Here is a 24,139-nt window from a genome sequence, read left to right as displayed (position 1 = left end):
ACAGGCAAACTAATTAGTTATGTGGCAAACGCAATTCCGCGATAAACCGGGGGGCGCCAGATTCGAACCGTGGTAAAGCGGGGAATTACTGTATATCTATTATGCTTTTTTTTCCCATTTTTCTTTCTTTCAGGTCATTTATATTTTTTTTATATATTATAAATTATATATATATATATATATATATATATATATATATATATATATATATATATATATATATATATATATATATATATATATATATATATTGTTCTTTTTTTAATTTGCGATAAATGAGAAGTTTTTTCGCATCGCTAAAAAATCCTTACAGAATTATTTATCGGTTTTATCGGTAATAAAATAATAATGCAAATTGCTCTGGGTTTAATGGTAAGTGTAATGGCGTAACCCTGTGGTTACTGGTAATTAATACCACTAAGGACCAGTAGAACATTTTTAAGACTTAATCACATGGACACAAAAAGGCACCATCAGAACGGCATTAATCCTCCAGATTCCAGTACACAGGTTACATTTATATTTATGGCATTATGTCCAAATTATTTATCTCATTTATGCAACTCAAGGGCCTTCCTCAGGTGCCCTTGAGTGGCAGCTTGTTGCAGCTGGGATTTGAACTCACGACCTTCAAATCCAATGCATTAAACACTAAGTAACAACCTCCCATAGGTTAAGAAAATGATGCAATAATGTACACTATATAATGATGACCAGCTGATTTGTCAAGAAATTTGCCATTTGTTGAGAAAACGCTAGAATTTCTGAGACGCCAAGTGCTAATTGTTAAGTTTGTAGAATAAAACATCCCTGTGGTGGTTTTATTTTAGATGCATAAAAACACAGGCATGAAATGACACACTAATCGTTGCCGCTCGCAAATGCCCTCGTATCTTATTTACCTGAAATGGACACCAGCATCAGAAATCATTCAGCAGAATAGATTTAACTAAGAGAAGCAAATTGAAGAGAAGTGAAAGATACATGAAGTCATTTGAAAGCAGTAGTTGTCAGCTTAAGGTTCCTGCAAATAAAACAAACGAACGGAGAAAAAACCCTCAACAGAATTACAGAAACGCGTTATTTTCCTAACTCTAATGAGCAGGTAAGGTTTTTTTTCCCAGCCTCACATGAAGTTTTTTTAAGAACAGATCAGCTGGAACCAAATCCAGATTGAAAGCTTTATTGATTGCAACTGTGCAGCTGAGCCGAGTTTTCATACAAAACCAACTAATAAATACTTATTGCATACAAACAGACGCTGAAAAAAAGGGACACATTTGCGGTTCTTCTCCAAACTGTTGCCTCACAGTTGTTTAGGACGCCTTTAGATGCAGAAGCATGATAGTTTTCATTTTCACATTCTGTACAGCTGCTTTGAGACAATGTCCATTGTGAAAAGCGCTAGAGATATTTACTTAAACCTGGTATCCTTGTCGACCACCACCCCCCCTGCCTCAACACAGATTTTCCAGGGTGGCATCATAACATAATTAGAATAAAAAATATCTCATTTCTAATATCTTTTTTTTGTAGTGTTTTATACTATGAAAACTAGTATATTAGAGCTTTTCGTCCCTATAAGTTCTTCGGTCAATCTCAATGAGCAATGAAAGAGACTATTGAGACTTTATTGACTGGACGGTAAGGAATTTTGAATCGTCTTGTACGTTGTAAAGTTTTGACGTTCAGGGTTAAAGACTTGAAGAATTTTCCGCTCAGAACGAGACAGTTTTCCTAAAGTTAACAGTGACGTCGGAACAAAGAACCGTGGAAGCACCCTAATGAAGCGAGCTGTTTTCCCGTACAAATAGGCCAATCATATAGGACACTCGCTCGCACTCCACTCCCCAGTGACCGCAAGACCAAAGGATTATTCTCATCAAAGGCATGGCATGAATCACGTGTGTGTCAGAGAACGAGAGAGAGAGAATGTGTGTGTATTGGGCAGGTTTTAATATCTTGGTAAGGACCAAAAATTTCCCACAAGGGGAGTCGTTTTGACAGTTGTCTATGTGGGGACATTTGTAGTTCCCTAATGCAAAAAAACAGCTTTTCTTTGAGTTGTTCCACAAGAATGTGCTTGTGGAGATTTGTGAGCAATCAGCCACAAGGGTGTCAGGAACTTGTGTAGGACAAAGAGAGGAGGGCTGTAGTGAAATTCTAATAGTGTCCACTACAAATCCCATTACAACCCATCAGCTGTTAACCAAATGCTTTTTATTCCAAGGTGTGTTTATTTGTAAAATCACAATCTCAGCAAACCTTGGAGCTTGGAAAACTGGATGCTCAATAGAGGACTTAAATGGTGTCCCATAGACAACTAATAGACCTTGATGGTGTCCCATAGATATCTCACCTGACATGCTGTACAAGTCACCAAATGTGTTCTATTGGTCCTTAATGGTATCAGACAGAACATGATACCAATTAGAAGACCGGCAATTACCAGACGCATGGGGTACACCATTCCAGTTTTAATTTGAACTGATACAATTCCCATTAGAACCATTAAAACCAGGGTTTTTTTCTCCCTTAAATGTAGATTAATGACAAATAAAGAAACCAATTACGCAGTCAGGAATGCCAGAATTCAAACAGAGGACTGAATGTGTTGTAAAATATTCACAATGCAATTCTGTGTGTGTGTGTGTGTGTGTGTGTGTGTCAGTCAGCCACTGCGAGCCCACCCCTACCATACCAATACAGTCGGTTTTGGCAGGCCTCCAGTGCAGCACATCTGGCACTTGAAAGGCAGAGACTACAGAAGGTGATGGGCCTAGATCAGGAACAATGCCAAGAGCAGAGACGCTCACTGCCCCTGCCTTCGTCCTCGTCTTCTTCCCGGAGACGAGTACAGAGGCCAAGTGGAGAACAGGGGGGCGTGGCAAAAACAGGAGAGGAGGCCCTCTGTCTTCTTCCCGGAGACAGGGAGCGTATCCCTCGGGTCTTCGTTCGCAGCAATAAAGAAACCTCGAGAGCAAAAGGAAAAATTCGTTTGAAGGTTTTGAATCCATATCTCAAGGGACATTTTTTCGCCCCTCGTCACTCTTTCGCTAATCGTCATAAGGGCTTTATACACTCTTTGTATGTCGTGACTTGTAAGATTGTAGCCAGATGGCTTAAGTCTGCAAGTGTCTATTGAGATCGAGCACCACTCCAAGGGGCCTGTGCCACCAAACCCATTTTGATTAGACAGAGGATTCCGAGCCAGTGAAGATCTGGCAGACACTTTCCAGCCCTCCAGATCATAAACTCCTCAATCACCATAGTGAAGTCCATTCGTTTGGCTTGGCGGCTTACACACGAAGCAACAAACTAGCCTCAGGTTTATTCGTGGTTCCTATCCTTTTTTTTTCTCTCTCCATTTTCTTACCTTCCTCTAACGTATTCTCTAGAAAAGCATTTTAAAAGTGTGGTGAGAATTTGTTTGCTTTCTTGTTAATATAAAACGAAGCACTCCCGTGAAAGATGTGTGCGGGGAAAAAGAAAGAGAGAGGGAAAAAACTAAACAAAACAATTACGCACGGAAACGCAAATGAGGTATGGCCGCGTCAACAGCGAAAGCTTAATAGTTCATTTCAGTCATTGTCTGTGTGTGAGTGCGTGGGGCTTTTTGCTCCATTACCTCCAAAACAATATGTAAATTCGCAGTTTTGGAGACAAAATATTTAGCTGTGCTTTTGCTCGGAGCAAATGGGCTCCAATGGAGGGGAGAGAGAGAGAGAGAGAGAGAGAGAGAGAGAGAGAGAGAGAGAGAGAGAGAGAGAGAGAGAGAGAGAGATGCAAAAGGTGGGAAGGCATTTGAAGTTTCCGTTTGAGTCTGCAGGATTTAGCCTGTAGCGTAGCCTGAGATTTGCTTAAAATATTAGTTTTGAAGGCATCCGGGTCACGAGTCGAGTTTACATAAGCAGTGGAAAGGAAATGTCATTATTTTATCTGTTCTCTCGCTTTCTCCCACTCACTCCCTGGCATTTCAAGCATTCCGACTTGCACCTGGAACAGTGGTTGGTGGAGGGAAGTAAATGAGTGTTTACCGCAACTCACTGAACATTAAAAAGTCTTTCTATGACCAGAGGTCTCATTTCCCCAGACTTTTTTTTTTTAAAACCATTTCTATTAGTATAAAGCACAGCAAAAAAAAAAAAAAAAAAAAAAAAAAAGGAAGGAAGGAAGGAACTCATTTTTTTTTCTTTTTCTTCTTTTTATTTTTTTTTTTTATTTTTTTTAATAAAAAGAGCACTGCCAATTCCACAATTATTGGCACATGGCATAATGCTTTTACACTGGATTTTGCTTTTACTCAGGAGAATTAAATCGGAGCAAATAATGTTTACTCAATGAATTTAATGGTGGAATGTTTAAAATAGGTTATATAATTATTTGATGTCATTAATTTGTTGATTTTCCTGCAATATTTGTCTTTATTAATAATTAAACTAATAAATTAATTAGAATTCCTGGCAAACTAAACAGTATATATGTATGTGGACGAGCGCCAGTTTGCGAGTGGAGTGTGGAGCATACGCTGCTAATATATATATATATATATATATATATATATATATATATATATATATATATATATATATATATATATATATATATATACATTTATTTGCTGTAACCATTTAACGAATTTCATTTCAAAATGAATAATATGCGTAATGCCATTGTAATGTATTCATTTATTAATTATGTATTTATTTTCATGCGAATTACGCATTAACATTTTCATGTTAATAACGCGTTAGCGCATATGCATTTTAACGGCACTCATTTTATTAACGCGCTGTTAATGTAGCATGTAATTCTGGTTTTCACTAACAATTAAAAATAGCAATAAATAAATATATAAAAGGCAAAATGAAAACCTTCGATATAAAACGATTACAATTTAACGAACAATTATTTTTATTCAATGAATATTTGCTTATGCGCCAGGTCTCGAATCAAGCACCATAAACCACCAGGATGCGCAAATCCGGCAATTAAAACCGTCCGTGTGGAAACATCAAAAGTTCAGTTTGGTTACGTAATGATTTACGTAATTTAAAACACCATAATTAAAAACATTTACAAAAATATTTTGCCTTTATGCATGTTGAGTTTGGTTTCATTAATAATAAGTATTAAAAAAGTATTCATTTAAGGTACATTTAGAGCAGATAAGAATGTATAGTAAGTATATTTGTGGCAACCATTTTTAAAGCTGAAGCATCCTGGTGATTATTGGAGCTTGTGATGCTGTCAGTCTTGTCCAGGAGCTCCAGGACCACCAGAGCCCCAAAGCATCAGTAATTCACCACCATATTGTGTATGAAGGAAACGGGGGCGAGTCTGATAATGACACATGATTCCGTCTGTAGTTCTAATAATGTCAGGTAAAAGGTCAGATGCTACACCGGTGTCGTGTCTTTTGCAATTTATTTTTTTTATTTTATCAATCCCAGGATTAGGCAGGAGAATTCATTCTCGATAGAAACCGCACTACGCCATGTGGTTATTGTATTATATATTATATGTACTTATTATATATATCCAGCAAAACCTGAATAAAATCGATGAACATGCGAAGAACCTCCTGATATACTTCAACCCTCCATTGGGGAACCCTTCCATTGTCCAAGACCAATGCAATTTTCTTATATATTTAAAAAAAAAAAAATAATAAATTATATTTCTGCTAATGTATTTATCTGTAATCACTTAAAATCGTTGTTTATATGTGCTAATAATTTGTACAACATACGAAATACCTCATATATAATCTTCCTCTGACAGCCTGCCAAACGTTAAGGTCAAACGTTTTTGCTCTTGCTATACGAGGTCCGGGTGTTCGTTTGGCATTTTGTTTTGCAGCATTTCATATTTGAGGCTGAACTCCCACCTGCACGACTCCTTTAAAGCTGAAGTCATGGTCCCCGGAGTGCATTGGCAGAAGATCAATAACACACACCGCTCTCCTTTTCATGGCTACTGGCCTGCAAGACAAAGTGAAATAGAAGTGCAGGAGCTTTTCCTCATGCTGGTGTACAGCTTTATGAAAACAACAACAACAACAAAAAAAGGCACCGGCCTGAGAGATGCGATTGCAAGCACCTCCGCATGACCGAGCTGCAGACCTCCGGAGCTCTTCGGGATGAAAACAAAATGAAATGTAAATATATTTCTACCCGAGCAACCGCCCAGGCTTTCAGAAACAGGAAGCAAGCGAAACAAACCTGATTTCCTGGGATCAACTCGGACACACGGCCTTGATGAATACGTTGAGTCGATAACATTGCAGGAATCCTTTGTTCAGCTCGATATCAGCGTCTTCCCATGAACCGTGGAAGCACTACTCAATCTACTTTGCCCTGGATAGAACTTCAAACCTACGACTTGTTCCTCAATCATCTATTTGTTCCATCTGTCTAAGATTTCAGAGCATCCCTTTCCAAACTTAGTGCACACTTCCTGTTAGAATACCCTCCAATCTTCTTAGAAGATGTTCCACCAGATTTTGGTTGTGGATATTCTTGCTAATTTGGGTACATTATGATGTAGGACATGGTGAATGAGGAGGTCTTGGAGTGCTGGGAACGTTCCAATTCATTCCAAACTTTTTCAATAGGGTTGGTTAGGTAGGAGGCCACTTAAGATGTTCAACTTGAACCCATGTAAAGCATGTATAAGGCAGAGTTTGTGCACAGGGGTCTGCTGGAATGGGTTTGGGTCTCGAACTTTGTCCCAACATTTTGGAGAGAAACCACCTATTTTGGAAAAGTTAGTTCTGTATATATAGTCCTTAAATATATTTTCACTCAAACGCAGCCTCACAAAGGGGCAGCAAACAAATCAATATTGAGCATAAGAATCAGGACTATCATGTTGCTTTATAGTATAATAAACTGAAATAAGAAGAGATGAAGTTCTGAATGTATATCTAACGCAGTGCTGAGTCAGCATGAGTTGCTTTTGTAATATTTTTGTTGTCACATGTTCTCCTGCAGCTGTCAATACAATATACTGTCTTTATTAAAAAAAAAAAATTCTCTGGTCATTGTTACTGCCACAGAAGGACAAAGGAAAAGGATGGCAACAATACGCCTTCGCTTCCATCACTTCCACCGCATTCGTAAAGCGATTGCTTTGTTGTCAGGAGATTGAGTTCGATTCCCAGCTACAGCTATCCGAAGCAAAACATCCAATCAGGGGTGGAAGGGAAATAAATTTTACCACGTGTTACAGTGAAGCAACATAAACAAGGCTTTACCAAGGATGCGCATGCTAGCACACAAAGTTTTTTTAATAATTGGTGTCATATGAAAAAAGCTAGCTAAAAAAACTTTCTTTCGGCTTCACCCACTAGGGGTCGCCACAGCGGATCATACACATGTTTGATTTGGCACATGTTTTTACGCTGGATGCCCTTCCTAATGCAACCCTCCCAATTAATCCGGGCTTGGGACCAGCACTAAAAGTGCACTGGCTTGTGCAACCCTAATGGCTGGGGTTGGATCCCTGACCAGGGATCGAACCCGGGCCTCAGTGGTGAGAGTGCCGCATCCTAACCACTAAACCACCAGGGAACCGTAAAAAAAGCTAGATATTGGTTTGAAATCTTGGTACGTTAAAAACCCGCTCTCATTTTTTCTAGACTGGGTTAGCGTTTGCGCATCCGGTTTGCACCATGGATGTGCTGCTTTTATCCGTCTAGCTAGCTGAGTCTAACAAAGCTAGGTCAAGTATCTACTGCTTTCTATGAATTTCTGGATAGATTTTACATTACAGTCATGCGTTTCCAAGCGAAATGTGTTAGGAAGAGCAGTCCGCATGAGAAACGTAATTATATTGAATTCAATTCATTTTGATTTGTGGCATTGAAAAACTCCATGAGATGGCATTAAGAAGAAGAAACCTTAAAAGGAATCAGACTCAAAAGGGAACCGGTCTTTATCTCGATGGCACCGAATGTCCATTTGTTGCAGCTTAACGATGTTGAGGTTTGCAGTGATGGCAAACAAATGCTAACAGTACCGGTATATATGTAGACAACCTGTTCCGCCTTGCCAAAGCTAACACGAAGGTGCAAATCGATGCTAAATATGAGATAATGAAAAGGCAGTGCAAAAAAAAGACTCTGTCGTGCTAATCGATCCTTGATTAATGAGAACAGAGCCATAACCATGGGTAATTAATTCGTGCTCGTTTTTCTGCATAGCTACACTGGCAGTTTTTCGTTCATGAACAAATCGGCATATTTATTTCCATGTACCGACTTGTATTTCCTGTTCTTGATTGGAACTATTGAAAAAAAACTCACCTACTGTATAATTGAACCAGAATGGTGTTGAGTCTGAATGAGAGCGGTACCGATTCGAACTCAGACTGTAGGTTCGTGAACAAGTCTTACTATTTCACTAAGAAGACAACGAGGTGAAACCGTGTCATGAAGCAAAAGAGGCACTTCAGGAAGAGTTTCTATATTTGCCTCTTCTACTTCTTTCGGTTGCCCCAATAGGGGTCGCCGCAGCGGATTATCCGTCTCAATACCCAATGCCGTCTACATCTGTTTCCTTCAAACCAACCACTTGCTTGTCTTCATTCACCTTATTCATAAACCTCCTCCTTGGCCTTCCTCTTTTCCTCCTGCCTGGTGGTTCTATCCTCAGCACTCTTTTACTGTTATCCCCCCATGTCCCTTCTCTGCACATGTCCAAACCATCTTAATCGCCTTTTTCACCTTGTCCACAAAACATTCCACCTGCATAGTCCCTTTAATAAAAATATTTATTAGCAGCATTAAAAATCGCACCATTTTAAACACTGGCAACCTCCAGCTCCACCTCTTTTGTATTTGTGTCAATGCCCATTGCCCATGAAGCCCAATTCTATGAATATAGATAGTGGTATCTCATTGGTTCAAATGTTGGCCTTCTGATCAGAAGGTCATGAGATAAAATCACAGCAACACCAAGCTGTCATTGATGGGCCCTTGGGTAAGGCCCTCAACCCACAATTTGCACATTTATGTACAGTAATGAGATATAATAATGGCCGTAGACAATAAACATAATGTGGACTTAACGTTTTACTGCAAGTGTTGAGCTTTTTTTCCTCTCAAATCAGCACTTGATAAAAAAAATACGATTGCTCTGATGGTACCATTCGAAGCGAAAATGAGTTATTCAGCATCATTTTTCAAATCTCGGTACATTTGTAAAAAACGGTAATTGTCGCTTGCGAACGAGACGAACGAACTGAGTGGAAGGAATGAGAATCTGCTGACTCGCTGATGTCGGCTAGGCTGATATATGCATGTGATCTGTTCAAGTCTCCAGGCTTTTAACATAAAGAGAGCGAAAGAGGAACGACGGATATGTGAGAGGTGGTAGCTTAGTGCTTAAAGGCATTGGACTTTGAATTGGAAGGTCGTGAGTCCGAATCCCAGCCACACCAAAATGACACTCCTGGGTCCTTGAGCAAGGCCCTGCCTAGTTTTATAAACAGGATAAATGTAAGTCGTTTTGGAAAAGGGTGTCTGCCTAATGCCATAAAACAATCTAATGTATTTGAAAAGCTTGTAGCACTAAGGCAAGGTTCACTTGATGTTTAATTGCTGGGTGATTGTACAGTTAACAAAAAAAAAATAAAAATAAAAACTGAACCAAAACCACCACAACACCCGATGCTAAATCACCTACATTACTGTGGGTGTGGCCAAACCTGATGTTTTATATAGAATATACTGGGTTCCCTGGTGGTCTAGTGCTTAGGATTCGGCGCTCTAACCGCCGTGGACCGGGTTCGATTCCCGGTCAGGGAACCAAACCCAGCCATTAGGGTTGCACAAGCCAGTGCACTCTTAGTGCCAGTCCCAAGCCGGGATAAATGGGGAGGGTTGCGTTAGGAAGGGCATCCAGCGTAAAATCATGTGCCAAATCGAACATGCGGATCACGAATACGGATGATCTGCTGTGGCGACCCCTAATGGGAGAAGCCGAAAGAAAGTTACACTGTTAATTTTTTAATCAATCATTTACATGCGTCACTCACATATTAGTTTTTCTTTCCCATAAACGACAACAATATTCTGTAAAGGGAAAAGAGTGTTTAAACCCGAACCCCGCAGCAAACAGTGTCATGAGAAGAATAGTTAAGCCTAAAAAAAAAGAAAAAATCGTTTCAAGACCGCATATTCATCAGCATCACTATGCTGGAGGAGGTGTTACGGGTTAATAAAAAGTGCCCTTTCGCAGATTTCTGGACACAATTAGATATGCAACACACATGATTTGAAAGTGGAAGTGAGAGAGAGAGTCCTCCTTTCCTGCCATTTTATTGCCTGTGATGACATTGAGTGTCCTTTTTATAACCAAAAAAAAAAAAAAAAGAAGGTATAAACGTGGACGAATTACTGTTTCCCTTCTCTGTAATTGTCCATGAAAGTGCAAAAAATTGCAACATGGGTGCATCCTTTCCTATCAAATTATAACAATCGAATATACTTGCATTTGAAGCAATGGACCAGGAGCAATGTGTGTATCACCGCAATTGTGCCGCAGAGACGAAAGAAGCATTGGTGTCATTAGGATAGCATGTTACCAGGCTTTTATTGGTGCGCCTAATGCGGCTATTACACTTGATCATTTCATACAAACCTCCTGTAGACATATGGGAATCGGTTTGGCTCCATACACTAGAGATAAGCTTCAGTTCAACATGCCCTGAGAATTGACCTGCAAGAAAAAAAACATTTCTAAGACAGAATCCTTTCTGGATGTCTCAAACATCAAACGATGATGAATAATGACAAGTTCATTAAAACATTTTATTAGGAATGCAATACCCATTGTCAGGTCAGAACAACTTCAATTCCCAGCAAACAATACTCACTACAAACATGGCCCCCACATGGACTACATCTCCCACAATTTGCAGTTAAATATTGAATACACCTAGGCTGAATCATGCACACAAACACACCTATTGAGTTAGCTACATTCTAGTTTTAGTCCTCCTGACTTTACCGAACCTTGATTGTTTATTGATTTCCTGAATTCCTCATTGTCTGTTTCATGTTTTGGAGTTGTCTACTTTGGATTTCACATAAACTGTTCACCCCTATTATATCTGAGCCTGTTTTCATCAACTGGACGCTTATACAAGGTAAGACCACCTTGGATCTCGGTTCTCATTTTCTCCCATTTCAGTTCTGTTGACTGATAAGGCTGCTGTAATTGGGGAACTAAACTCTTAGGAAAATGTTAACATGAATTGGTAGAGTAGGATACAGTATACTGTGGTATTCAAACAACACTTGATTGGTATTAAGGGCCTCAACATGTGCCAAGGAAAAATTCTGCACAGCATTCCACCACTCGCACCACCATCCTGAACTGTTAACACACGACAGTTCAGGCAATGGTTAGATGCTGGTTGTGCCAAATTCTGCCCTGACGGTTTGCCTTTCAGACTAGGTAAAGTTTTCTTATTTTCGTCTGCCCAATTTATATAATTCTGAGATTTTTTTTGCTGACAGGAAAGCAACCTTCACTGTTGTAGGCCATCTGCCTCAAGGTTCTCCATGTTGTCCATTTTGAATTGCTTCACTTTAGGGCAGTGGTGGTTTAGTAGTTAAGGCTCTGGGTTACTGTTCATAAGGTTTGGGGTTCAAGCCTCAGCACCACCAAGCTGCCACTGTGTAGCTCTTAAACAAGGTGCTTAACTGCTTCCTGACAAGTTGGTATATGTGAAAACTAAGGGGGCTAGCTCAGTGGTTAAGGCTATGGGTTACTGATTGGAAGGTAAGGGGTTCAAGCTTGGTATCGCCAAGATTTCTCTTATGGGGCTTTGAGCAAGGCCATTAACCCTATATGTTCCAGGAGGGGCTGTACCATGGTTAACCCTGTGCTTTGACAACAGCTTCCTGACAAGCTGGTGTATGCAAAAACTGGAGATGGTAGCTCAGTGGTTAAGGCTATGCGATACTGATCAGAAGTTCAAGCCCTGGTATCACCAAGCTGCCTCTTTTTAAACCTCTGTGCTCCAGGGGTGCTGTATCATGGCTGAACCTGCGCTCTGGGATACGTAAAGAAATAACAATTGCCCTGTGGGATCAATAAAATAATCTAAAAAAACTATATAAAAATAATATTCGCTGTAGCCTGTTTAGCTTGAACTCTCCTGCCCCCTTTCAACAGCAAGGTGATTCTGCCTGCAGGTTTTCTTCTCGTTTCGAGGTTGTTGGTTTATTTTTTGTGTTTGTATGAGAAAGAGACTGTAAGCATGCCCTTATGTGTGTATGCTTTTATTACTTCCTCTCTTCTTCCTCTACAAGACATCCCTGAGAGTGTGTGCAGCTGTGTCCTTGTCTGTGTTTGGGTGACTGCTTGGGTTAATGCATCACCCATCATCTGTTCTGCATACAGGCCCACCTGCTCCAGCCAAGCCTGCATCTCCAAAGCTACTAGTTCATTGTGATGCCCTGCACCTTTCCTCTCTGCCACGTCCTTCCCTATCTGTCTCTTCATCCAATGACTCGGGTCTTGATTGCACATCTGGAACCTGCAGCTTTCCCACAGATGGCTGTGGCGCGTCACGGAGAGCATGTAGAGGTCTGCAGGGACGAGTACACGGTAAGTGACTTGCTCAAAACAGCATTGTCAAGGACGTAAAGAAGCGTTAACGCACACGTGTACGAAGTGTAAAGGAGGTTTAACGTCAATTACTGTTATTTTTTTACCAGGGCCCCCAACCCCCAAATATTCACATATGGCCATGTGCCAGACCCCCTCCTGAGTTGTGCAATATTTGTGACCCTGCATTGCTAGCCACTGTGTATGATGTTAGCATGAAAAAAAAATGTAAGAACAGCTGGTAGAACAGTGCTCGTGGATGTCGAAAAGTTTGTGACGGCCTCTACAATGGAAGAAGACACAGAATTATTGTTTACTGGAGCTTTGCAATGCTTACATTTTCGTGGTAAAAGAGCATGAGGTAACAATGAACTGGTTTTATAGTAACTTTTCAAGTCGAATTTATAGCCTTGCTTTGTACCGAACAATAACGGAAGATACAAATATTTTTTGGTCTCAAAACATGTTGGATATTTCCAAATGCAGCACTCCGACATTTATTTTCCTCCAGCTGCATGATTCAGCAAAATGGCAGGCAAGATGTGCAAACTCTGGTAATTTGATACACAAGTCACTAACGTGCAAGCCATCCAGGATTGATATTCCAAAGCTGTCTCGGGTGACTTTGAGCACAGAGTGCTTGGCGGATGGTGGCAGATGCTCGCTGGAGAAACTGAGATAGCGCAGAAGCCCCGAGATCATTAGCAACAAGGAGAATTATATATCTTTTTTTTGCATTTGCATTTGCACAAAAAAAGTATGGCAGTACAGCACACCAGAGCTTTGTTGTTCAACTTCTCACTAGCGACCAAGTGGACAATAATGAAGACTTGGTGTATATATAAATATATAATATAAAAATCTACTTTGTTAAACCGAACCTAACTTTTGCTCTTTTTCGGTGACCTCAATATGAAGGGAAAATTACTTCTGCGTTTTTCACACTACAGCTAAGTTTAACTTATGTGGGCAGTCCAGTAATATGCACTGAAATACTGTGCTGAAGTATGGAATTTTAACTTGATCGATAATCCGAAGTAGCATTTGATAAGCACAAATATTGCTGCAGTACAAGAAAATAACTTTCTCTGCGTACAATAGTAACTTTTATTTTTAAAGTGGTGTCACGGGTCGTAACTAGTGCTATGTTTGTAATGCGTCCTTACAGTAATCTCATACAGTAGTTCTCACACTTGTACAGTATTAAAGGTAAATTTAGAATCGTTAATGGGTTCTCGGTGTGTCTCTGGGGAAATTCAAATGCTCTTTGTAAAACCCTATAAAACAGGAAGTTTCTATCCAAAGAACTATTAAAGAAGAATTGGCCATGCCTTGTTAGTGCTGTTTGTGGTATCTTTAGCGAAAGCCTTTATATGGGTTAGAGCTGCAGCAGATCGGGAGACAATCACAGGATCACTGAGCGCAAGGCAGATGAGACACCAGTCTATTTTACACTTGGACACATTCATATGCTTGACCAACGCTAAGGACCGATTAGCCGAGCCAGTTAACACAAAGAAATGCTAATGGGAGGTGGACAAATCCAAGTCTCTAAACAAACAGCAATAGAGAATAATGCTAAATGTTAGGATAAGGCCTCATGTTTGTGTGATATCAGACTCAGTAAGAGCATTATTACATCTTATACCAAGTATTGTCACAAATGTCCCCATAAGACTGGTGATGGTGTTGAAGTGTGGGAGTGGAGATTGAGGGCGGTTATAGATTTGGGCCAGTCACCAGTACACTTCTCTGTCAAGGTCAATCCAGAGAGGGCCTTTACCAACAAGCCACAGCTGCTCCAGCTAATATGGTTGGCATCTGCCCCTGAAAAATGTGCCACACGCCCCGATGCGCTCCTACATAACACAAAGGACAACGGGTTAAAGAGGACCGATAATGTCTGTCCGCCATTAACCTAGCCCAGTTGGACTTGAATAGAGCTATGAATAGATTGTTGTGACCTGAAAGAACTCCAGACAAAGTTATGCAAACGTTGTAGTGTAACATTTGAACCCTTTTTTGCAAAAATCAATTGGATCTGGACAAAGGACAGCCATGCCACTGCTGTCAGCATTCTGGCTACTAAAGAACTGCAGAGACACATTCATCACTTTGCGGCTTCATATTTGTCGGGAGAAGGAGTGAATTTTGCACATTCATAGGCGTACTTTGGCAAAGCAATCTTCAGCCCGAGGCTTGCGAGGCCAATCTCATAAATCTGGATTCAAACAGCATCTTTGAGTAAAAGTCACCAAAATGTTAGGGTACTTGGGAGTTATTTGTCTGTCTTCAGGCATTTGTACTGGCTTGATGCTGCCAAATACCAGGCCACATACACATTACGGTTTATCCGTGACAAAACAGAAAAAGGTGAGCGGAATAAGGCATGTTTTTTTTGTTGTTGTTGTTGGTTTCCTGGGGTGCTGCCCAAAATGTAACTGAAAAGCACAGCCCTGCATGTCAATCCGTCCTAGAGAAAGCAAACAAAATCTTTTATATATGTATACACGCACATCAGCCACAACAATAGACCCAATGGCAGGTGATGCGAGTAACATTGTTTATTGCTGCTAACAATAGCACATTGTCAAGGGCTGGGATATATTGGGCAGAAGGAGGTGAACAATCGAGTTCTTAAATGGATGTGTTGGAAGCAGGAACAATGGGCAAGCTTTAGGATTTGAGTAACTTTGACAAGGGCCCGAATGCAGGTCTAGATTACTGGGTCTCTAAAATGGTAGGCCTGTTGCAGGGTTCCAATTATACACTTCTTGGTACCTACCAAGTGCTCCAGAAGTTTAGTTGCTTTGCAGCTTCAGATTATTCAGAGTGCACTAGCTGACCCCTGTACACCATCAAAATCTCCCCCAATAGGCAAATTAACATTCATGGCTTTTTTAAAAAGGATATTGCTCTTTGCACATTCACACTGCAGTCTTGTTCAGGAATAGTTTCCAGAATGAGTTAAAGGTGCCCTTTAAATTCCCCAATTTATGATTCGATCAAGTATTTGTTGGATGTACTAGTGTCTGATTCATGGAGGCCCCAGCTCTTGACTTGCAGGCCTTGATAGATCTGCTGGTAATGTTTTTATACCAGATATGGAGGTGGTAGCTTAGTGGCTAAGGCATTGGGCCCTGCTTTGAGACAATGTCTGTTGTGAAAGTGTTATAGAAATAAACTTGGATCGGAAGGTTACAACTTCAAATTCCAGCACAAACAAGCTGCTACTGTTGGGCCCTTAAGCAATGCCTTTAACCCTCAAGTGCACAGTTGTAAGTCACTCTGAATAAGGGGGTCTGCCAAATGCTGTAAATGTAGATACCGGAGCACACCTAGCAACATAGAGTTCCTTTACATTTTCCCTGTGTCAAATATCCCAAAACTAACTGTGTCCTTGTCCAGCAAACCCACTAAGGTGTGTCCACTAGTTGGGCCTGTGTCGAAAGCCATCAAGAACAGCAACCTCATCTAATTGACCTTCATTGCAGAATGGAGAACAATGGTAGCCAGGTTCGCAAAAGGCTCTTTTCATCTATTCCAGGGCACCACATGGCACTGAATTGGCATTGAAAGAAAATTGGTTAGTTTTTTTTTTTCTTTTTTGGCACGTTTCTTTTTCAGGTAATTGTTGTGAAATTGCTAGCCTTGTCATGGCCTTGATGAATGGATCAGTTTTGTATTTCATGTCCATTGAAAAGGTGTCCTAGTTTTTTCTTTTTTCTTGGGATTTGAAACCCCAATGTCATAGCGACCATGTGGTCAAGTGTCTGTTGCGCTTGGCTAAGCCAGCATGTTGGGTCGTAAAAGAAAAAAAAATTCTAAAAACCTATGTCCTTGCTCGTGCAGACTCCTGACCATGTAGTGTCTAGCAGAGAATAGCTGTTATTCTCATGGCACATTTTTAGTCTAGCTGGATATAAAGCCAAAGTGACCTCTGCACAAGTGTGTGTGTTTGTGTGTGTGTGTGTGTGTGGGAGGTGTGAATTAGCCTATGCAGAAAAGCCCACTCAGGGCACTAGGGAAGCCAGTGGGCATATGGTAACTGTGACCTCTTTTTCCTTTTTTTTTTTTTTTTTTTTTTTTTTTTTTTAATTCATTTGCCCCCCGAACCCCTCCCTTTTTCCCCCAATTTGTAATTTTCCGTTCGGATTAATGTATCGTTTCCCCCCCACACACACTTTGGCTAATCTCGTTGCGTTTTCCCAATCTCCCTCAGATCTCATCAGCAATCAGTTTCCTGTCTGATGCTTATTCATGCGCTCTGCTTTAATGTCTTGCTTTCTCCTCCTTCACTGTGCACTCCCGCTCTCCTCACCCTCCTCCTTTAGTTTTCCCTTAGCTTTCTTTTTACTTTTACACTCTTTTCATCATCTCCCCTCCAAGCTGCCACCACATGTAATTCATCCTAATGTGACACGTGAACTTCTTTAATCGTAACAAAGCCATTAATCAAAGTGTTTGTATGTAAATGGCAAACGGCATTTGCAAGGTATTTTTCTTTCAAATAAATGCGTAAGCCACCGTTTTTATGACAAAAGCTTTCTATCTAAACAAGCGTTGGCACCGAAAAGAAGTCGTGCACGTGCTAAGCTTGTTCAGTCCAGGTTGGGTTGGGAGAGTTTTAAGACGTCCTGCAAAACTGGAATTTAAGATAACGTCCGTCCCTTGATGTACACCCTCGCCTAAAAGCTTACTCTGTCAACATTTCAAACGGTCTAAAATTATGCACCCCGTGGTGCACAATTCATGCCTATCCCACCCTTTATGCCTGAAATATGATCAATCTTGTTCCGTGTCTTGTAAGGTAACGCATTAGGTTGCAATTCCGTTGGCTTAGTGGCACGGCCGTTTAAACATTTATGACGATACATCACAATATATGGTGCTGTCAGTGCACGTATGGCTTGGGGGCATATTGCCTAAGTGCTGAACGTCTCCGAGGGTGGCTGTTCCGGAGCTGTGGAATGACAAAACTCCGGTCTTGAAGTATTTATGACCTCGGGAGGCACAAAGCCGAGTGTTCTTCTTCTTTATTTTCACTAGGCAAGTCTTGCCCTAGCTGACAAACGTTATCCCTTCTGCGTTGTAGTCGAGAGGTGTTTATATTGTGCCGTGTGAGCCCCGGATCAGACGACACACAGGCTCTCTGACTGCTGTCTCCTCTAACATCTTTGGCCCAGTAAAGGGAGGGTTATTATCAGAACTACAATCCTCGTGCTCACAATCGCGTGCTACATAAGGAGTCAGGAGCATCAGGATACATCCTTTGTATTCCGCGAGTCTTATGACCAGCATACAGGAAGCGAAAGGAAGTACAAGAGGTACACGTCTCCCTTTTGAATTTTCGAACAGCGCCTGGATTCAGGAAAAGAAAAACACCAAGCGTGACTGTCACACAATACAATTAATACCGACGCGTTTTCCGACCGATCACGCTCCGGCGATTTTCCAAGGCACGTCCTGAATACAACGACTTGTACCCGACGTGGGATGGGTGCAAACGTGACATTTGTTGTTTAAATGATCAGATAACAAGGTTTTTTCTAAAATGTTAAATATTTCATTGTCTCTCAAATTCCCTATGTCTTGGGGGTGGGGTTTGAGGGGGAGCAAAACAGACATGCGTATGCTGGCCTCCTGTAATTTTATGCTCCAGTATTTCTGTGTATGAGCATCCGCCGTTGTCGTGGTCCAGAAGCTCACACACACACACGTACGCACATATACACACACACCAGCTGCAGCCTTGCCACCCATGGCATGGGCATAAACCCTGCAAATTTAATGGTTCAAATGCAACATGGCCTGCCATCTGGGTTGGAAAACTTTTTTCCTGAATGCTCTCTCTCTTGCTCTGATTAACCACATTTTGGAACACTGAAACAGATTCAATCGTTACAGGAACACGTCTGCGTTCCGAAGAACCGATGTTTGACAAGCAAGCGATTGGAAATGACTTCTGGAGTGATATGAGCTACTTGATCATGAATTTGTTCATAACCTCCTAAGCCATTCAAGAATTATTTCTCCTACTGAATTTCACTTCAACAGCAGGATATCAGATATATTCGATCAAATCCAAGCCCATATTGAAAACACTTAAAGATGATCCGGGAACCCGATCCACCTGAGGTGAAACGATACATGGATATCGTCTTTTGCCTCAGATTTGCACATCCAAGGCCATTGTGTTTGTTTCCTTATGATGCGCTCTATTATTATATGGCTTTTGCTAATTAGTTTTCCGCCGATGTTGCCATCCTTTGACCACGGGTAAGGACAGACTTAACTGTTCCACTCTACTACACAGCACATGTAAAGCCATCAGTGCCTGCCTGTAGGACACTGGATTTGGCAACAGTCATGATCCTTCCTCTGTTCATCTGTCACTCAGGGACAGGCTCAAACAAGCCTGGACACAGGAAGAAACACTATCCAATTAATCCATCTCGTTTTCACTTGGCCAGAGATTAGTGGTTTCTCACGGTACTGGGATCCTACTTTTGCCCACTATTTTTATAATAAATGCGATCGGAGTTCAGCTCAAGATTAACTTAGACTTCTAAGAGCCCCTGACCAGCGTATAAAGCGAACTTTAAAATGGAATCTTTAAGCGAAACCCGTAACATGATCCAGCTCCTGATTTTACCTCAATCGATCAGGAAAGAAAGGAGAGTGGAAAGATAAGCCCAACAGCCCTACGGTCTTTATTTCACAAGCTAGGAATGTATGCTCAATACACAAGAGCAAGGTGGATACCTGGCCATCAAAACAATATGGGGTCTGTCTCTTGTTACCACAGTTTGGAATCTCACAATTTTACAGACTGTTCTTCAATTTAAGAGACCCAAACACTGTTTACAGGGAGGTGGTTGCTTTGTGGATTTGGGGATCTGAACTAATGACCACTCCTGGGGCCCCCATAGCTGCTCAGTTGTATGAATGAGATAAGAGGTGTTTTTCAACTGCTGACGATATTCCTATATGATAAGATAGAAGAACCCATATTTCCTACACAGAACCTCTGACCTCCTCAACTCCAGTGAGTACATTTGGGATTAACTGGAACACAGACTAAAGCCCAGACCTTCTTATCTTCTCAACATCACTACCTGATCTCCCTAATGTTCTTTCTTTTCTTTTCTGATTGATCAGAGTAGCCACACCCCCCAAAATCTAGTAGACGTTGCAGATAAATGGAGTTTATTATAAGAGCAGTGGAACCAAGCCAGTATTGATGGCCATGTTTTTTAGAAAAAGATATTCAATGACAAATTGGGGTGTAAAGTATCTCAAGTATCTCCAAACTTTGTAGCTTATGGGTCAAAAGGATCAATTCCTGGGCTACACATTTAGGGTTATGGGGGGGCCGCAGGAGCCGGGTTTGGGGATAATCTTTCCCTCCTCCAGAGATTTGGATGGTCCTGAAAACCCATTTTGATGTTTTGCTATAGTTGTACAGTCTCAAGTTGAATCCTGATTTCATGCATAAAAGATCAAAGATCAGAGACTGCTTGACCAGTCATCTTTTGTCTATTCAAATGTGGTCACGTATGTTAAAAAAAATTTCAAAAGATCTAGATCTGGAAGTGTGTGGTGGTTTTTTTTTTTTTTTTTTTTTCCTTTTCTTTTCTTTTCTTTTCTCTAATGTGGATCTGATGACACAAAAAAAAACAAGAATAAATCGTAATTTTTATTCGACAGGCGCTAACGTAACGTACGACTTTTGTAGTGTGGCCCAAGACATCACAACAAAAAACTATTTCGGAAAAGGAATTTCAGCACACACAAGCAGGAACAAAAAAAGAGAAAAGGAACAAAGCCATTAATGTGGAGCTAGTCGAAATGTTAGCATAAAAACATAATTACCCAAACCATGATATCCGTGGATTCGCAGGAATTCACCTCACGGCTTTTCTCTTTTCATCCTTTCGAACGACGGTTCAATATAGCCGCTTCCGACTTTACCCTGAAAATGGTTTTCTCGTTGTACTTTGCAAAGGAAATTATATTATGTTTTACTTTTCATGCTTGCTTTATTCCACACATCTTTTATTGACTGTTGCTGTTCAAGATCATCAGACCACCAGAAGCCAGACGGAAAAATGGTGCTCAGCGGAACGCTCGAGAGATTTGCTGACATTACAAGCACAATTGTAGTGTTTAAGAGGGGAAAAAAATCGCTAAAAGTTGAGCAGTGCTGAGATTCCAAGCAACGAAGGAATACTCATTCGATTCGTAATTTCTCTGATGAGCTCTGGGGTGACGTGTTTGGGGAAATCTAAGGATTCAAGCTGATGATATAATACAGCTTCAAGGTGCTCTCTTGGAGAATTGTGTATAATGCAGTGCCATAATAATTGTTTGTATCTATCTGATTTCAGATCTATCTGTAACTCTATCCAGAGTCAAACTTGGAGTGGGTGTGGCCTAAATATATATTTAAACAAACAAACGGAAAATGTATGCTAACATACTGTATCTAGAAACAATGGAAAACCTTGCGATTTCTCAGCTATGGATGGGATAGATAGAATTGATAAAAAGGTGGGATGAATGAGATTAGGTGGATGGAATGAATGGATCGAGGAGATCATTCGAATGGAATGGATGGGATGAATGGAATAAATGGGGTGGATAAAATTGATCGGATCAAGTGGATGGAAAGGATTAAATTGATTGGTGGGATAGATGGAATGAAGTGGATGGAATGAACTGGATGTGATGCGATGGATAGAATGGATTGGAGTAGATGGGATGGAATAGGTGGAATGGATAGATAGATGGTTGGGAATGGATGGGTTGAATGGGATGGGTTGGATGAATGGATAAATAGGGGGGAATGGATAGGGTGAAATTGAATAGATGGATGGATGGATTGATGGACTTCCATCAATCCATCCATCACACAGCAACTCATGTACATTAGTGATCTTTTTTGTCCCATAAGTTTCATATCTATTTGCTTTCTTATTCCCAGTTGGTATGAGGTTTTTATGGTTTATTACAACCAAATTTTGGAATAATGCAAATCCTTTTAAATGAATTGTTGCCAAATTGCTGTGTGTATAAGTTACTTATAAAAGTTTCCAAGTATGGATTTTGGTATATCCACGATATGGCCAACAGATTCGGGACACCTGACATTTCCAGCCATATGTAGTTATTCCTTAAACTGTTACCACTAAGTTGCAGTCATACAATTGTATAGGATCTTAAATTGAGCTAGAATTACATTTTTCCTTTAACTATGAGTAGCCTGCAATATAGTTCTGACCTCTATTGTGGATGAATGAGTCCAAAATCTTCCCAGAAGACTGGAGGTTATTATAACAGTATATGGGGACTCAATGTGAACAAGTTAAGTAACAATATTAAATGCAAAAAAAGCTACTGTTCATGGATAGAAATTAGCGGGAAGTTCATAAGTTTTCTTCCTCCCAAGCTTCAGCCATTTCCTGAGTTGATTTTAATCACATTTCCATTAGTTCAATATCGAACCTCATTAAAAAAGCATCAATTGAATGCCCCTGTTCCTGCATTGTTGACACCCACACAAACCTAATCTCAATTTAGCCCTGTTGGTAGGCAATGTTCTGCTTGAATGGTGTTGCTGACAGGGTGAAAGCCTTGCCAGTTTAAGACACACATGTATCCTTGATACCTGCTGAATGCAAATAAGTAAGGTTTTGATTTGGGTTTGGCTGGGGGTGAGGGGGGCAGTTTCTGTTTGGGGGGGGTTGGCTTGGGTTTTGGGATGTTTTATGTTTAGATGGGGTGCCTATAGATTTAAGTGGGGATTTGGGACAGTTTTGGTGATTGAATGTTGGGTCAGGGGTGGTTGATTGTGTTTGGGTTTGTAGAGAGCTTTTTTTTAAGGTTTAACTGGGGGGCAGTTTTTGGTTTTGTGCTGGTGGACACAAATGTACGCTTAAGTCCTGCTAATGGCAACTGAGCATTTGGGGTGGTGTTTAGGTTGTGGGAGTTTAGGCATTGAGGCGTTTCAGATTGCTTGGCTTTTAGCGAGGTTTGGGTTTAGATGGGGGCTTTTTTGGGTATTTGATTGGCTAGTTCGGACAGTTTGGGTTGGGCTTGGGGGTTTGCTGGGTGGGTTTGGTGTTTTAGGATAAACTTTGAAAATATTTTTGCCCTTTAACCAAACATGTCTTCACCCAATGTTTGTTTTTAGATAAATAGAATGTGATCGATGGATAGAATTTTATGCGTTAGAAGTACTGAAGGATAAAGGAAAAAGTCAGTTCATGTGCACGTGGAAAAAAAATAAAAAATTCATTTATACTGCTTTGTTTGCATCTCTTAACCTATTTCCAGGTTTTATTGTGACGCATAGAAAGTACAGTACTTGCCCTCCCTTGAACACGAGTGCTTTTACAACAGCGAAGCTTCGTCACAATGGGCCCCCTGTGCAGAAGGGTTTTACTCACAATGCCTTTCCAAATAAAGAATTTGCACGAGCAAATCCTCCCACACTTTTAATACATTTTTCTTTTCACAATCATTAAATGTACAGTGGTTAAGGCTCTGGGTTTCTAATCAGAAGGTCAGGGGTTCTAGCCCTGGTATTGCCAAACTACCACCCTTGGGGCCCTTAAGCAAGGCCTTTAACCCTCTGTTTCCCTGTGGAATCAATAAAATATATTTTCCTAAATGCTCATCACGCATGTTGGGTCACGAACCCTAGTCTAAGCAAACCAAGTGCACCGCGTTGGGAGTCAGTACGGATTTAGCCTAACAGAATTCCATGCTGATGATGAAAAAAAAAATCGCATGCTGCCTGACAAGCGCACCAAGAGCCTGCTTTCATATCTCACAACTTCCAGGCAGTGTGTCTTATGCGTGCTTTTGTGCAAAGAAATCGTTCGGTCAGAACACTTCCTGTGTGTGCGCGGGTTCTCAGAGGCGAAACGGCGCCGAACGACATATTCTGATGCATGCGGCTTGTAGTTGTCTCCTCCTAATTACTAAAGACATGCCACTGTCAGCAGTGTCATGCCAGGCTAATGTCTCCTCGGAGGCTGACAGCCACCGTGTCAGCCTGTTCGGAGGCGGCTGCATCAGTGTTCCCGAAGATGAAGCGAATTAAAATCCTGTCAAGGCCTCGCAAACGGTCACTTGAGCCAAAAAAAAAAAAGAGAAAAGGGAAGCAAGGACTGTAATTACCATGTGTTGTTGTTTGTCTTTGTGCTTTATAACAAAGCAAACTTAATTAGACATCTTCAGGAAAAGTCTCTCAAAGAGCTCCACATGTGTCAACAAGGTTTTTTATTTTCGGTTTCGCATAAAAAAAAATATTCATTGAAAAAATTTTTGGTGCCGCTAATGTTTATTTGCGTGCTTACTTTTTTACCCTGAAGCAAAATACGTGTGTGTGGACCTCACATGGGTTATCCTACACTTAACATTGAAAGAGGAATGACTCTGCAATTGCTAGGCTCTTCTAATGACAGCGTCGTTCATTGATCCTTCTTCCTGGTGTCGGTCAATATCAC

General features: G+C 40.8%; 2 long non-coding RNA genes across 2 annotated transcripts in view; one reads left to right on the top strand and one right to left on the bottom strand.

The window, feature by feature from the left end:
• Positions 1–2,068: 2,068 nt before the first annotated feature.
• LOC310735204 lies at positions 2,069–10,897 on the bottom strand. The gene is made up of 3 exons (XR_014536244.1): positions 10,835–10,897; positions 10,647–10,724; positions 2,069–2,973 (listed from the first exon to the last, which is right to left on the bottom strand). It is a non-coding gene; the product is annotated as an uncharacterized lncRNA (long non-coding RNA).
• A 65-nt stretch (positions 10,898–10,962) lies between these two features.
• LOC310735203 overlaps positions 10,963–24,139 on the top strand; it is a 36,119-nt gene continuing 22,942 nt past the window's right edge. The window contains exons 1-2 of the long non-coding RNA XR_014536243.1: positions 10,963–11,154; positions 12,417–12,623. This is a non-coding gene — a long non-coding RNA (uncharacterized lncRNA). The remainder of the gene's footprint in view (positions 11,155–12,416; positions 12,624–24,139) is intronic.

This window comes from Silurus aristotelis (genome assembly GCF_946808225.1).
Source record: "Silurus aristotelis genome assembly, chromosome: 13".
NCBI classification, from domain to species: domain Eukaryota; kingdom Metazoa; phylum Chordata; class Actinopteri; order Siluriformes; family Siluridae; genus Silurus; species Silurus aristotelis.
The sequence above is the reverse complement of the archived record's forward strand: the minus strand, read 5'-3'. Positions and strand labels throughout refer to the sequence as shown.